The sequence below is a fragment of the Haplochromis burtoni genome, unplaced genomic scaffold, assembly GCF_018398535.1.
Source record: "Haplochromis burtoni strain Fernald_Lab_line unplaced genomic scaffold, NCSU_Asbu1 Contig_234, whole genome shotgun sequence".
Classification (NCBI taxonomy): Eukaryota; Metazoa; Chordata; class Actinopteri; order Cichliformes; family Cichlidae; genus Haplochromis; species Haplochromis burtoni.
In genome coordinates, this window is record NW_024582595.1 from 772,968 (window position 1) to 790,945 (window position 17,978).

General features: G+C 38.7%; 1 protein-coding gene across 9 annotated transcripts in view; it reads right to left on the reverse strand.

Moving 5' to 3' along the window:
* Positions 1-17,978, reverse strand: part of robo2 (roundabout, axon guidance receptor, homolog 2 (Drosophila)) — a 259,000-nt gene that overhangs the window by 154,644 nt on the left and 86,378 nt on the right. The gene's annotated exons all lie outside the window — the stretch shown is intronic.

Consider the following 17,978-nt stretch of genomic DNA (forward strand, 5'->3'; position numbering starts at 1 on the left):
AAAGTATTATCATTTCATTTCCCCAGTCAGTATATTGTGTAATTCAAACGACTTTCAGAAAGCAAAAATGGCACAAAGCAATAAATAAGCATGCTTGCAAATTAAAGAATACAGCTCTGGGCACGCCAGTGTAAAAAGATGGAACGCACAATCTAACAAGTTGGTGCTTTGTTTCTCCTCTGAATGGACGCAACATTAGCAGAAGTGTGGGCTGAAAGGCTTGGATTTCTCATTTTGTGATTTACATCAAAGTCAGCCATACAACAAAGCCCAACATATGTGCCCCCAAGATGTGTTTGAAAGCCCTGCTCTCCCACTAAAAACAATATACAGGCTAAGGCACATGATCGAATAGCTGTGGCAGAAGGAAACACTTCCACCGCCTTTAATGATAGCTTTGACTGCTCACGGCCACTTTTTTCTTCTGTTTGTTTGTTGAGCTACATGTCGAAGCTTGCCCTGTAAAGGCCTTACGGGGAACTGCGACATGCTGTAAGTTTGCTAGCTGGCTCTCGTTGCAGGGAGCATTGTCAGCTGGCCAGACACAGTGATTTGTCTTCATATTTTAATATGTTTGTGAGCTGCATGCAAATGCTGTCTTCTCAGTGTCTCTCCAGTGTCCTAGATTCTAGCAAATGCATGCAGCCACAAACAGACACACAAAGAGGCAAACAGAAATTTATTGTGTCATCAGTGTTGCTGAGGGTTGAAGGCAAATAAAAGAGAGGAGAGGGAGAAAAAAGGGAACTGGAGAAAGGTCATTTACGAAAAAGAAAAGCCCACTTCAAACATAAACAATGGATTGTATGGCTTCATTGATGGAAAAGTAAGTAGAGTGTAATTCTCCCCCAAGCCCAGCCTTTTATTCCCCACTCTCAATCACTTTATCTGTAGCACAAGCAGTGATATTTTGTGGCTTTCTAAATATCAGCTCAAAGTGGATTTATTTTAATTAAACTGGAGGCTGTGTTTACTCAGGACAAGGCATGTTACATAAAAATGAGTTTGGGGGGCATACGCAACGGACTGATAACTCACGGACACCAGGATACAAGCTTATGCTTCATTCCACTGCTGGAAGTACATTACAAATCTTTCATTAGGGTGACATTTATAATATTACTGACAAACAAGGTTTGCTTGGGTTGATTAGTTCTTTCATTTCAAAAACTGAAAGCTTGCAGATGAGGTGTAACCACAAACAAATGAGGCTGACGTCACTGGGGGGAAAGCAAATCAGGAGCAGCAGTTTGGAACGAGTGCATTAAAAACGCAGGACTCCAATATATTAAAAGCATGCAAGTGCGCCTTATTTTCCACAAAGAGACAAAATATATATGAATTTACCACCAGATGCTGAAATAAATCATTTGTTTTGACCTAAACTAATTTCTGTCATGTTTTTGTGTGCAATTATGTGTTTTTAATTAAATCAAAACTAATAATCAATCAGATAATTACCCATTAATGTCCCCAGAACATCTGCTCATTGACGGATCCATGGGTGGAGCCATTCATTGGGACGGTTGACCTACATTCATCCATCCTCGTCTACTTGTCAAATGACATGGCATTAATTGGTCAAGTCCACTTACTTTTATGGCAAATATAAGTATTCAAAATATCAGTTTGCAAATCAATACAACAACTGACATGATCAGCCTACATATGAAATGCTCCACCCTTTAATTATTGCAGTTTTTTTCTCACTAAGAATTGTCCATGACGAGGCTCAGCTTATACTAAAGCGCTGCGAACACAAAGTGCTACAGTGTGGTTGTTTTCTGCAGATAAAAGCATGGCTGAGAATCAATAGCGGGTCCCCAAGTGGACCGAGTGATATCTACAAGATGATCAGGAGTGTGTACAACAGCATCTGCGGACTCTGGGGGTTTGTAGGCTACACGTTCCAGCAGAGGTATTTGCAACACTTTAATTGCATGTAACTGTGGTGTAATCCAAATGCAAACTATGAATCACATGCAGACAGTGACAAAGTGTATAGTTTCATCAGAAGTGCTTCTCCTGCGTGTCCGAGGGAGAAAAAGAAAAGTGTTTTTAATTGTGCGCCAGGTCAGAGGTTCAGGTAGCAACATCACTCATGATCAGATCAGAGTGGTATTTGGGGAGCTCTTAGCTGGATATCTTTCATGGCTGAGTATCCCCTTACTGGGTTTGGGTCTCTGCGTGGGGATGATTAGGAGCTGGAGGTGGGAGGAGGTGGTGTGCAGAGGATGGTGGGGTGGGGGGTTTGATGTGTGGAGGGGTGATTAATGTAGATGTCAGTAGCGGCCCTTCCTCCTATGCTCCCTACCCAGCATCCGTAATGACACCTGGGGAAGGCAGAATGGGCCTACCTGCAGCCCAGGCTCCCTCAGCAGGGCATGATTCTTCCCCATGATCCTCCTCTGTCAGCAGTCCTGTCACCCAGCTCGGATCAGGCCCTTATTAATGGGCCTCTATGTCAAACATAGATATTAAGCTGTGCTCCGCTTCGCACTAGCCTTGGCAATAACGCCCACACGGGCACACAAACACACACACACACACACACACATTCCTATACAATCCAGTGACAGACATAAACACACACAGCAGAGTGTGGCACAGGCAGAACTCGCAAACACATCACCACATGTGCATTAACATTCGCTGAAATATTACTTCCTTCTTTAGCAAGTTTTACTGATTCTGTTTCAGCGTGACAAAGAGTCCATAGATCTATTAGATATCACTGTTTCCCTCCTCTCCTTCTACTCTTTAATACACACAGCCCAATATCATATTAAGCTGAAAAAGTGACAAACCTTTCACTATGATGTATCGTCCAACAATGCAAATCACTCTAGCCACCAGTGAATAAGACCCATGCAGTTTTAAAAAGGTCACACTGAATGGCTACTGAGTACAGATTCTGTAAAATCTCTGTCTAGAAATGAGGCCAGCTAAAAGCAAATACCCCTCAAATATTGGCTAAGACTAAACTAGGGCTGCTTTTGCAATCTAGACTTGCTTCTTTAATAAGGTACATGAACCGGGGAGACATTTATAGGTATCCAAATTTTGGGTTTATTCGGGACAATAAAATGTTTAATGGAAGTCAGCATGACACCAGTTAAAACCTGTACTCTCTGATACTCCCTGAGAGAAGCTAAGTAAGGGGCCAGACAGATGGAGAGAGTATGGAGGATGTGACACTTGAGCTCAGTGTAGAGAGAGTCTTCCATCAGCAGGACATAAACCTTGCATGTAATGCATCGTCTGTTCTTCCTCTGTGTTCACTGAAAGGTACAGGAAGCGAGATAGGGGAACCCTATCAAATGTTGGAAAATTGAAGTAGAAGATTAACTGTACAGGCGTTCTTTCTTTTAACATCTACTTCAGCTCCACAGTTTGCCGACTTTCTTATTTTCATGTGACTAAAAAGGTCATCAGTTTGTGATTTTGGTTGCAAGTTTTAATGTGGTACTTACAAGGGAATCACCTTTTCATAGTCATACATAAACTTTTTATTAAATTCTATTTAAAAAAAATACTGGAATCTCTATGTTATTAACTCTGAAGTTCATGTCAAGTTCTGTGGCCAAAATATATATTTAAAAGATGAAGTGATTTATTTTTTAATCTGAACATTGCTATTTACATCATATTACAAATTTTGGATACGAGTGGATTCAAACAAACAAAACCAGAAGGCGGACACATCAACGGAGAGTCTGAGGAAGCTCTCCCTCAAATGCTGAGCATCACACACACTTTTGTGCATTCTGGTTGAATTTAATGCAACTACTTCTACATTTACAGCATCTACTTATGCTAAAAATGTCTTTATTTATGTATTATGATCTCAGCTAAGTAAACATATACACATTCTGTCCTCTGCCTGTATTATTTGGGGAATTAAACTCTTTAAGTGTAAATGTGTTAATTCTTTTCAAGTATTTTACTAAAAATATTTTACTAGATTACGAGCTGAGATGTGTTTCACTACATTGTTTCCAATTAAACTATACCTAGATGTATAAAGTGGATAAAATTTACTTATCCTTAAAAATGAAAAGCATCCAATTAAGCATTCAATCAAACATGTATGTTAGGAATTGAGATATATATGATGCAAACACTGGATATTAGCCTATTGTGAATGGAACCCATTGCCAATAACCAAATATCTTTGTGACAAACATCAATAAAGATATTTGGTGTTTTTAAAATCCAATATAATGGCCAATATTGTTGGGTTTTGTTTTGTTTTTTAGATGATTTTAGATTTCTCCTATCTCTCATTTATTTTTTAAATTTTCATTTATCAGTATACCAATACTTAATATTGGCATATATTGTCAAAAATTGAGCCATTTAGTGATGCCAATGCCCCGGCCCCACCACCTGACATTATAATTACTCATGACGGAGATGCAAATCTTAACAAGTCACATTTGAGCAATAGCACTGACTGCCGTAGGACTCTGGAGCTTTTTTTAAAAAAATTCATATCTACACACCCATACTTCACACATGTGTGGTAAAAACTACAGATACCTAAGAAATTGTTGCTTTCAGTTGCCCTTTTATTTGTGGCCAAGACGAACTATCAATGATGCAAACGAGGATTTGTGAACATTTCTTAGGAAAATATCATGGGCTACTTAATTGAGGTTTTTGATGCCACCAGGGTTAAAATGACCAATTGAAACAGGGTACAGAGTCACATAGTTCATCCAATACCTCCTGGCCGAAAGGTTGTCTATGTGCCACAATGTGCATGAGGACAAACTGAAAACAGACAAGCTGGAGAAGCTTCCAGTGTCACACCAACAAGAGTTGAACAGACTCAGCACACTGCTGGAGGCAGAGAAAGAAAAAAACTTAACGAACAACCAGCAGAAAGGCAAGGCCTGTTTAGAGACTGAGAATCAATCCAGTGCCTGCCAGGAAGAGGTAAAAACCCTGAAAGAGCTGCTCAGGGAGAAGGACAGTAAAGTACTAGAACTCAACAAGGAGATGGAGAGCCTCTCTGCAGGGCTAACTGAAAACCTTCAAAAATAGCAGGCCAAAATGTAACGCTCTGGAGAAGAGCCTGAGAAAGCAGGTGACAGAGAGGAAAAACCGTAGGAGGAAAAGGCGACTTTGGAGAAGTAAAATAAGAAAAAAACTGTTGGATGAGAAGAAAGCGCTTAACAAGGTAAAGAAAAAAGAAAAGTAGGTAATCAAAAACACGGGAGAAATAAAAAAAATAAAAAATAAATAACTGAAGGATGGAAATAAAGAGCTGATAAAGAAGAATAAGGAATTTGTCATGGATAAGTAAAATAAGCAGAACTTGAAGAGGTAAAGGAAAAAAAAACAGGAGAAAAAGAACACGGGACAGGGGTAGATGAAGAATATCCGATCAAGTGCAGAAAGAACTGGCAGAGGAGCAGAAAGAAAGAGAGAAAAAGAAAAATGAACCTTATGATGTAAATCAAACAAAGGCAAGTCGCAAAGAAAGAATTAAATAGCACAGAGGACTGAAAGACATGGAGGAGACAAAAAAACAGAAGTGAAAAAAATCTGTGCTGTGAAGTGGATTATTATTTGTACAGATTTTGTTTAGGACGAACTTTATGTAGTAAAATGTTTTGTCTTGGGGTTTTTTTTTTGCTGTTTTTTTTAACTGTTCAATATGCATCCATCCACATCACACTTGCAGGTTTCAGATCACAAATGTAGTTTTAATATCCGACAAAGATAACACAAGAAAATACAAAATGTAGTTTTTAAGTGATGATTTTTATTAAGGGAAAAAAAGTTATCAAAACCTACCTGGCTCTGTGTGAACAAGTAATTGCCCCCTAAACCTAATAACTGGTTGTGCCATCCCTGACAGCAAGAACTGCAATCAAACATTTGTGATAAGTCTTTCACAACACTGTGAAGGAATTTTGGCCCACTATTCTTTGCATAATTGCCAGTTTAGGGTCATTCCAAAGCATCGCTATTGAATTTAATTTCAGATTTTAACTAGGCCACTCTAAAACCTTCATTTTGTTTTTGTTCATTTTCCTTTATTTACTTTTTAGTCATTCAGAGGTGGACTTGTTGGTGTGTTTCATTGTACTTCTGCATAAAGAAAGCGTGCTTGAGCTTCAGGGCACGACTTGATGCAGAATTCATCAGTTACAGCAAGTTGTCCAGGTTCTGAAGCAGTCCAAGATCATCACACTACCACTACCATATTTGACTGCTGGTATGATGCTCTTTTTATAAAATGCTGTGTTAGTTTTATGGCAGATATAGCAGGCATGCAATTCTTTAGATATTGTTCTCGGTTCTTTTGTGAATTTCTGGATGTGTCATTGATGTCCTCTTGAAGAAATTTTTATAGGCCAGCAACTCTTGGAAAGGTCTTCTACTGTGTCTCCATTTGTGGATAATTGCTCTTGAACTCATGGACATTACCAGATAATGGGTTTTCTCTTTTTTAATGCTCTGCCAAGCCTTTACTGCAGCGACTTTCAATTGTTGTTTGCTTGTGGGTTTTTCTGTCCAAAGTTTAGTCTTCAACAGACCAGGTGACTGACTTGGCCATTTAAGAATTTTCCACTTTTTGGCATAATTAACTCCTGGGTTACTTTGGCTGAATGTTTTGGTTCATAGTTCATCTGTATTATGAAATGCTGCCCAATCAGTTTGACTGCATTTAGCTGGATTTGGGCAGACAGTATGTCTCTGAACACCTCAGAATTCAGCTGGCTGCTTCTGTCCTGTGTCACATCATCAATAAACACTAGTGTCACAGTGCCATTGGCAGCCATGTGTATGCCAAAGCCATTACACTGTCTCCGCCGTGTTTTACAGATGATGTGGTATGCTTTGGCTCATGAGCCGTTTCACACCTTCTCCATACCTTTTTCTTGCCATCATTCTGGTAGAGGTTGATCTTGGTTTCATCTGTCCAATGCATGTTTTTCCAGAACTGTGTTTGCTTTTTTTGCTTTTTTTTTTTTTTGTTTTTTTTAGATTGATGATCACACATAAGTGTGACAAATATGCCAAAAACAAAATCAGAATGGGGGTGAGTACTTTTCACAGCACTGCATGTAAAGTGTGAAAAACATAAAACTTAATTTCACATTTTTATTTCTTTATCAAAAATTCATGACTAAATATGCAGCAATCAAAGATAAACATTCTTAGATATTTTTTAGATGGGGTCTAATAGTTTATCCATTTCATCAAGGCTCTGGGGTGTTGTTTGATCAGATTTTAACTGTCAGTGGTCTAGCATTTTGAGCAAAAATGCTCAGAGCTAATCACATTTAAATTCAAATGTTGTTGAACTGTGGGGTACAAAAATATGACACCACATGCCGAGCCCTGTCCACACCAAACAAGTTAAATAAAGACTAGCAAAATACAATTATCTTTCAAGTGAAATGAAAAGCAAAACATTATCAATTCCGATTTAATGACTGAACAAAAATAACAATTAATGAGTTACAGAAACATTTATATTTAGTCCTGAACAGACGCTGTAATGCACGCATTTTTTTCCTCTGAAAAACACATTTCAAAAGATAACCCTAACCCTATCAACAAATCCACACATGCCAAAAAAAGGCTTAAATGACACTATAAGTTCCTTTTCGGAGCAAACTTTCCAGCACAATCTGCCTCCCTCCTTCACTTTTTCTATTCTATGTCATCTTCTGCTTTCCTCCCACTCTTATTAGATATTCCAGCCCCACTTCTTTAAACACATTCCTGCCATTTACGGAATTTCCCTGTCTAGGTGAAAAAACAGCCCACTCCCATGGTCTTGATCGCTGTAGCTAATTAGCTGCCCTACTTTTTCCTGAACGCAGCTGCTTAATCTGCCTCTGTGGAAACTCATCATGACTGTCACTCCCCACCTAGGGCAGCACTTGACAACAGGGTACACGTTATTTTCATGACAGTGCAGGGTAAACAGTTTGGTCCAGTGAACGATGGGCAGCAGCGGCTAATGAGTGAGAGGTGAATACTTGAGCCCTGATGAGTAAGAAAGGAGGGAATGAGAGGAAGGGAGGGTCTCAAGTATCTCTCAAACCTGCTTATCAGTTAGGACATTGTCCTTCCTCTTTCCAGTCCTCCTCCACAGCTATACCCATCATTAGCAAAGCTCAGAACAGACGCTGTTTCCTGTGCTTCATAAATCCCTTAGCCATACATAAAGGACCTGACTATAAAAAAGTGAAGACAGGTTTTATGATTGACATAAGGAAACCAGTCCCTTTTACAGTTGCAGTTTGACTGTATATACAAAAACACGTATTCATTGTCATTTCCTTTTGGCTCATTAAAATCATTATAAAGAATTGTCAAGTTTCCCAGTAAGTTGGAAAGAAAAGTCTCAACTGGGACATAACAATTTACAAATTTTGGTGGGTAGAATAAACTCTATAAGACAGAAATAATACATTAAAAGTCTGATGTCTGATATGCCTCATTTAATTAATTACACCCTTATTTCTCACATGATTTAACCAATAAATACATAGAGCATATATTTCCTACTTTACTGTTTGTTTTGGCTTGTAATTTAACAGGAGAAGTATTTTTTTGTAGAAAAAGACTTTTAGAGGAAGATTGTCAAATTTATTTTTGGTGCTCGCTAGCATTTAGTATTCTGCAAGAATGATTACCTCATACATGCCGTAATATCAACTGTTAATATTTTCTTTTTTATCTCTAAATGGATGTGTGAGCTTCCAGTAACTAATTGCATCCACATTACAGGTTGTAAGACTTGTACATTGTTATAGCTTACAATAGTATGGACATGTACTTTAAATATTTATTATTCCTTGTTAGAGGAAGCAGAGTGGGTATTAGCATGAACTATGGGTTTGATTAAACCTCCTTTTGTGGTGGTGACATCTGATCAATAAACAGTATTTAAGGTTTTTGCACTGTCCTGTTGTTGGAAGTTAGAATTACATTAAATTGTATATTTGGCATTCAATGTACAAATGCACACAGCATGTATAGATATGCATGGTTCACTACCTGCACTTTACAGATCAGGAGGTTCATATTTAAAACAGTTTTGATTTGAATATGACTAACGAAGAAAACCACATACACTCTATGAACAAAAGAACTGGGCTATATCTACACACCACTTGTACAGGAGCTGCTTGGTCATGGAAACTAATGCCATGACACTCCCAGCGCACAGTTTTTGTGCTGTTAATGCCAGAGGATGTTTGGAACTCACCAATTATTGAGTCAATCTGTTGATGTGGTTCTTTCATAAGAAGAAATTTCACAAACTGACTTGTTGTGCTTAGTAGCATTGTATTACAGTACCATGCTCAAAACTAGTGAGTTCTTTACAAAGACCCATTCTTTCACAATTGTTTATAACTATGACTAGATCCTTGATTCTGTCCAATACTGTGCAAAAGTCTTGAGTCACCCCACATTTTTTTTATAACACCTTCCTGGAATTTTCCAAAGTGGTCTTGAGCAATACTGAAACTCTTTCAAAGCTGTTGAAACCCTTTTCAACATTGGTTGCTTTTTCACTAATTTTTAGTTCATTCCTTGTATTTCACCATTTTCAGAGGCACATTTTTTTGTTTTTCTTTTCTTTTCGTTGTTGTTGTTGTTGTTGTTACTTTTCACTTATTTTAAGCCCTGTGCATGACCATTTTCAGATAAATTGTTTTTGTTTTTTTGTTCAGCCACTTAACACTGACTTATCAATCATTCAAGAATAAAAAAGACTAGTGTTGTGTCTACACATAACAGAAAACTTAACAAAGAACCAATTTTAGATTCTATTTTTTGGTACATTTTACCATCAGCCTGTCCCAAAAACATATCATTTTAATTTCAGATGAACAGTGTCTGAAAAAATGCCCTTACAAAATAGAAACAACCCTTCATAGAATTGGCATAGTACCTGAGAGACAAAAGGTTACCTAATAGAGTTCAGGCTGAGCTGAGGATATATACTATTTTTTCATTTCTGTTTGCACATGCTTCAGTAAACTGCTGCACCTATTTCCCATTTTCCTAGCAGAATATAAAGAATTGATCAGTAGAACAAGACTTTTATATAGCACTGTGCAACTCTGTACCTGTGGTAATGGGGCTGAAAACTAATAGACGTGGCTATATACTATATAAGTAGTTACTTAAAAAAACTGTATTTTGACATGGAAAAGATTGCTGCTCTGAGAAAAGGGATTTTAAAGTTAGTTATGTAGGGGATTTGCAGCTAGCCTTTAATTCCAGAATGTTGAAAATGTCTTAGATTCAAGTTTTTTATTGACAACACAGAGGTCTATAATGGAAGATAGCGATGCCACTAGACTTAGTACTATACTAAGCAATGTAGCATACTCTAATTTACTCTAACAAGAAAGAAGAAGACATTAAAGGATACATTAAAGGATAGGTACTGTAAATCTACTGCATTCACTTCTTTTATGGATGCGTCCAATCATTCCAAATGGTCCTAATTCTAATTAGCAAATACTACACCTTGCAATTGTTATATTTTATCCATTTCAGCACTCAGTCCAATATGCTGGGGTTTAATTTGAATGGTAAACATAATAATCCACCTATTTCACCAGAAGCCCATTTTGAGGGAAAATAATGTCGATGAATGTTGGCTTTTATCAGTGAAAAGACTGCACTTTTTTGGACACAGTCTAGACTATACCTAAAATATGTAACCCATTACACTCTCAACAATGCACTCACTTTTGGAACAGAGCCTAGAATTAAAACTGCTCCTCTCACAGCTTCTCTCTCACCCCTACTCAGATGTTTTCACTCTCCTCATCCCTCGTAACCTCGGCAAACTGACTGTGGACTAGAAAAACAGCCTAACCCTCACACAAAACTGTCTCCTTTGCACCACACAGGACACATATGTTAAGAGAATTGAATAACATTGTTCACATCTGCTAACTCTTGGTTGGACTAGTTCTGTTAGGCTCTAGGCAATTTTCAGAAATCAGATATCTGTTGCCCGACACAACAAATCCATTTCCATGAAGACAACTGGCATTACCAAAGATGCATTCTGGAGTTATGAATGAAGAAGTAATTACAGTAGCAAGCTCATATGGAGCAAAAAGAAGGGGTTACAAAAAAACCCTCACATATAAATTCACCTAGGCAGCCTGACTGTGTAAATGCCAAATTAAAATGTTGCTCAGTTGTCGCATTTGACTCAATCATCAATATATCTGACCGCCTTGCAAACAAAGCACATTGACACTTTAAAAAACATCGACCAAACAAAAAAATAAAAAATAACCCCCACCCCTGAGTGCCATCGACAGAATCAGCCAAAGGCCATATACATCAGAGGCTCAAACTTAATTGTCCCCCAAAAAGGAAAGTGATTTAGAGCCGTAGGTCATAGTAGTCCCAAATGACACATTAGGGTACCCCATCCTCATGGTTGACCAGGGACACCGTGACCCTTTTGAGGGAGGAAAATGTCCAGACAGGGGCCCCCATCTACCATAAAGTCTTCAATGTCTCCAATTTGAGATGAGTGATGGTCTGACACAAATGACGCTGGACATGACCATGCTGGCCTATAATTATTTCTAAGCAAAAACAGAACAGAAAAGCAAAATACATCAACAATCAGATTGAAATGACTGCCAAACCTTTAAGAAAAATTTACACTGGAACACATGGATAATGGAGGACAGATTGATTTGTAAATGGCAACGAGTGATGTTGAATTGACACATGAAAAGAGACTGTAGATCAGCTCCACTATTCAGGCTAAGCTCCCCTCAAAGCACTGATCTGGTAATAAAACAATGGAGGCATGTAAGTGGCTTCCACATGGTGTAAGTGGATTTCACAGTGAGCAAGTGTCCACAGCCACTCCTAACCTGTGACCTCTTTCTGTGTTTGCTAACTGTCTCCAACAAATAATTCTAAACCCCCCTCGGCAGAATGAATTACACGGACAGTATGGATCGTCATACTCTCTTCAAGCCCTAATGAAACTGGGCTTGTGCCCCTGACATTTCCATCCCCCAGGGCCAACGCTCACATGGTCGCTGCCTCATACCCTGGCCTTGCCACTTCACACTCTAATTGCTGCCTCATAAGCAAGCGCCACAGCAACAAATCCAGTTAACGACAGTGGCATATTGATCTTTGGCAGGCGGACAGGGAGGCAGGCAGGCAGGCAGCACCCTTGTCCCTAGGTATGGGAGGAGGGGCACTGGCTTTTACAACCTGAAGGATAGTCGGCATCCAATAAAGAGCCGGTATCTGTGACAAAACAAGAACCAAAAGAGGGTCAGAGTGATACAATTATGGTTCGGAAGCTCTGACCCTAACTGCAGGTGAACAATAGACTGCAGGATGATAGTAGGAAGGGGGGTAGAAAAGAGGGAGGCCCTCATTATATAGCTAGGCCAGGAGACCTGTTCAATTTGCTCCATTAATGAGCGCTGAAGAAGCACTTTCTCTCTGTCCCAGCAGAGCCATTACAGGCCTAGTCTGAGCACCGAAGAAGTCAGATTTCGCACCGTGCCACAAATACTGTCGGCAGCACTGGGACATTAAGCCAAACAGACCTGAAAGCTATGAATACACAAAGGCTGTATGGAAGCCTATAAATCCACGATGCCATCAATACAGAAATGCTGCTCTGGTACTCAGAAAGTTTTATGGTTACACGGCACGTTAATCATAATTTCGCTTTATTTATGTTGTTTTATTGTATTTTAAATATTGTAATCTTCTCCAAACATTTTATAGAATGTGTACTGAGTGATATTCAAGAACTTTAGTTGCTTTATGCAGCAAACAGGATGCCAAATTAGAAAAGGAAACAAAGCATGTTAGTTAAACTTCTCATTTCCATACTGAAATGGCAGGAAGAAAAGGCAATGCCGCTTTTTCTTCTAATTTATTTTTTATGGCACAGCACAGTAAAAGATAATATAATGAGGCCAAACAATGTGCAGCTTAGTGAGACTGTATTTCTACTTAAAATCTAACATTCATCAAAGATGGTTTTTTTTTTTACAGCTACTGTACATTATACATTAACTGGAGCTGGTAAACATCTCAGTTGCAAGGAATCATCAAAGAACATTTTTGCAAATTCCATAATCCGCTTTAATGCTCCAATAAATTACTGTTTTTGCTGCCTTTGTTGTCTAATCTGGCTTACTTTCAACTCATACAGTATTATAATATCCCTACCTCCAAGAATAGCTTTTTCTTCTGTTCTAAGCTGGCAGAGCAGACAAAAGATGATCACTCCCTGGTACAAATTCTGATTCAAATACTTGTTCTTTACAACACTGAGTCCACATATTACTACTGAAGTTTACAGTCACATTGCAGTTTCCAGCTGTAAAAACATCAGTTGTTTTTTTCCATTTCAGATCACAGTTGAAGGCGTTTGGGTTTTCACACAATGACGGCACGCTTTCTGGATATTTTGGCATACGGTCCAAAGGACAACGGCTAAAGATTGAAACCTTTCATTATGTACCAGTAATTATTAATTCAATGTGCTAGTGATTCATTGGACATGGGTATACATGTCACACAGTAGAGATTATTTAAGCAGTGTAAGCAAAAGAAAGTACCACCAGAAAATAATTGAAAATAGACATCTGGTACTACCACCCAAGCACAAGACGGACACATCTGGACAATAAAATTAGATGCTGATTTTGCTGCATGACTCTCTGTTGTTACAACTCAAACTGAACTCAGCACCATTTGGTTTCTGGCACCATCTTTGTGTAACCCCATCTCCCTCCCTTCACAATGTTGACCCACAGCTACTCTCAGCTGCTGTGTTCCAAGAGCTTCTGAGGCGCATGCTGATTTTTTGGCAATGAGAATATGAACGAGGAATGATTTCAGGTTTACGTACTGCTGATAGATGCTTACTTAACTATGGTGTCAAAGACACTTTGACAACCGTTTGACTCCCCCCCCCAAAGAAAAAGTAAATTCCCTGTCCCATAGCACGGCTGAAAGTTGATGCATTTTCTAAACTTTTGTCTATTTCAGAGTAAGAAAGAAGTGCATGCACATGAACCAAGACAGTAGGCTAATATTCAGTGGAGGTTTTATGAATATTAATGATTGTGTTTCATTTCTATATTTACCCAACCCTATATTTACCCATACCGTGCCTGCATGGAAACAGCAGAAACTGAGTAAAACACCCTTTTCCCCACTTTACAGAGGTGGAAAAATTGTCATTCCTTGGCATGCGCTTAGTGGCAGCATTATGGTTTATTGGACAGATTAATGTACAGCATGTACCTTTATATATGTCCACACACAAAACCCCCCAAACAAAGCACTAGTATTGGGGATAAGGTTGACGTAATGCTTTAGGTTGTTACTTCGGTGTATCTATTTTCTTCTTTTTTAATTACAGCTAACAAAAACACAACAGACATGTGCAAGAATGTTACACTACACAGCCATTTATTATAAATGGTTTCCTGCTGGGGCAGATCATGAATTCAGAATAAAGGTAGACCAAAGAAATAATATTACAATGTGGTGAGGGAGTGAATGTGCTCTCCGGTGAGTCTGTGACTGAAATCATCTGTTTAAAAAATGATCAAGGAAAATAAAAGTTCAGAACTTCATGGATCTGAAAGCTCTTGCATGTCCAAAACACTGCTTGTGTTTCTGTGGCTGATGCAGAGAGTGTACGGGCATATGGTCTCTGGTCAACAACATCATCTGGATTTTTACTACACCAGCTCTGATGTGCAGCACTGCTGCCCTTGAGACTTTACAGTGTGCTATCGAGGTCTAACACATAAAATCGAAAAGGTCATCACTGCTCTAAAAACAGGAGATTGTTACATGTACAAGAGAAAGAAAGACAGGGAAAAGAGAGAAAGGGAAGGTAATAGAAAAGGATCCAACTTTTTCCTTGGGATTTTTTCCCAGCAGCTGTGCATCTACAATCCCAGTGTGCCGATAAAGCTTTACATCATTACAGGTAGAGTTTTTAAGGTATGTTTGTCCTGTCATGAATGTTTTACTTTACTGGGAGTTTTGGACACTTGAAAGGCTCTGGAGGCTCAGATAACATGGTATTACTATTAACATGATTGAACCACCACACATACAACCTACTTTGCTTCAGTGAAGTCTCCCATGGTCCCACTATTTATTTCGGAGACCTGTTCTTTTTCATAGCATTATATAAAAAAATCAACAACAATCCAAAAAAACCCAAAACTGCACCAGTTTATCAAAGTTATCTTGTTGTTCTTCTCCTTAAAAATATTTTTTCCCTTAGTTATTACTGCTGTTGTTTCCAGGCAATAAACTGGAAAATTCATGATCCAGTTTCTAGTATCCAATTACAGTTGATCGTAATTGTGCTCCCACTATCTTCAGGATCAAAAAGAGGATATAAGAGACAACACGAGAGGATGTGTGGGTCAAAAGGATTGCAACAATTTAAACGCGAGTGAGTAGTTTGAGCTGAGCTTAATGATTTCTGTGCGACGGTGTCATCCTAAGACCTCACTGAAAAAGGACCTGTTTTAATAAGGCCCCTTGTTCTGAAACTACCTATTGATTTTTACTGTGTCAGGTTGTGGGCCCGTGACCTGCTCTGGTTCCTGGCTCCCACAAAGGCTAAATTGAGCCATTTAGAAGCTGGCTCTGTCTTTAGAGACTCCAGCTCAGCACTGACTCCTGCAGCCAATTTATTTCCATCAGGTAGAACTTTTTTTCTGGAGCAGCACAATTTTGCCACAATGAACCTGCTGCTGAAGATCCTGGCACACAATTTCCTACTTCCTTCCATCTCCCTCCACTGAGTTTAGGTCTTACCCCTTTGCTTTATTACAGTTCAGCATTATACTTACAAGTCTGCCCTAGAGGAGCACATGTTCAAGAAAACAAGAGCGGAGTTTTCTTTCTTTCTCTTTTTAGGACATAAATCAACTAGCAAAAATGTTAGAGGAACATGTGTTTCCACTGACAGCCTACTGTCAAATCTACTGGACCTCTGCAGGTGAAAGCAAGCATTAAAATACCAGCATTAAAATACCAATGTGAGATGGACATGACATGATGAAGCAATACTGCCTACTATTAATTTAAAGTGCAATACTGTATATTTTTGCACAATGATGTATGCAGAATTACAAAAAACAAAAAACAAAAAAAAAACAACCATCAAGTGCAAAGTGGCTGCTCAGGAATCATATTATCACTTCTGCTTGTTTCAGTTGGCAAATGTAACTCATCAGAGCTCACAGGGTAGATTACAGAAAGAAAATTATAATTTGTTTTTTACTGTTTGGCTGTATTGAAGACAATTAAAATGCACTGAGAGGTCAAGGAGGCTCACCAACCATCATACCCAGGACAAATTAATCTTCCATTATAATTTGACCAACACTCGAGGAGGAGCAGCAAGTTTTGAGAAAATGGGGAAGTGCCTGTAAAGCAACTAGTTTGTCCTTGAGCAAGGTTTGGGTAAAAACCCATTAGGTGATCACTTCATGCACGCTTCTCTAAAATCTGACCAATTATTTAGTTGAAGAAGCAAATCTTTTGCATTGTAGAAGGAAGTCTTAATGGACAGATGGATGGAACAATGGAACACCATTCAATACACTCATTCAGTCAGAACCTAAAAACTCCAAACAGAAAGGCCTAAATAAAAGGTTTTAAAAGCTAACAGTAACTTTAGCATATGATATGTCGTCTGATGTTCATATGGCATTAAGCAGCTCTGTTCCTTAATATGCAATAACAGCAATTCAGCGGTTTCCTATATCTGATGTGCTGCATGTGAGCCTATAGCTTTTCTATGATGTTCTTTATTATTATTCTTTTCCCTCAGCCCAGCCATTTGGGCCAGATGGCTGTCCTGCCTGAGCCAGGCTCTGCTGAAGAGTTCTTCCTGTGAAATTGGCTTTTCCCCTCCCATTATCACTAAGTACTTGTTCATAGGAAATTATTTGCTTTCTCATTCAACCGTGGTATTAAGTGCTTCGAGATGACTTCTGAATTCATGCTAAATGGATAAAATCTACTTTAACTGGTTAACCAAAACTATCTGCATGCATATGTGCCGAACTTGATTCAATGTATAAGCCCTCACCTATTCACCTGTTTTCACTGTATGCCATGATCCCTTTGTAAAAAAGAACTTCAATTGCCCTTAGCATTAAGGCACTAAGAGCAGTATTGACAGTGACTGTATAAATGGCAGTATCTATAAAATCCTAACTAGACCCATCGTTTGTACTGATAAGACTGCAGCTGTTGCTGTTAAAGAGTGAATGGATCATTGTAAAAATTAAACAGCCAGCTGTAGCAGTGATCATTCATTGTCTGCACTAATCAAGATAAGAGGAAGATAAAGTGCAAATGATGCTAGAGCTGTTGTTAACTACAGTAAATACAGACAAATATGTTTACACATGCTTGAGCTTGTGTGAGGATATTCTTTAGGGTTATTCATAACTGAAAACCTGTAGGCATTAGGTGTCTTACCATGCAACATTTCCTATCTCAGATGCATACTGTATAGTCAGTGTGCTGTAAGCTGTAATGCAGCAGCATGCTATTGAAATACTGGTCAAAGATCACATAAAATACTTTCCATCTGAGTGAACTCTTGCTGAAATAGCTAAAAAGATGAAAGGATGCAGAGAAACCATCACACGAATGATCTGAACCCGAGATCAAACAAGAGCTGCTCCATGTCATTTCCTCAATCAAATTTAGGAACAAATCCAAATATTTTCTTCTTTTGAGAAGGAATGAATAGAGAGTGTAATTCAGGGTTGAGAGAATGTGAATAGCGTACCATAGGTCACTCCAGTTAGAGCGTATGTAAGGATATCAGAAAAGCCATGAAACAGTGCTCAAAGGCAGAATGAGAAAAACTGATATGAAAGTAAGAGGAGGGGGAAAAAACATTCAAGGTCACCCTCACCCCC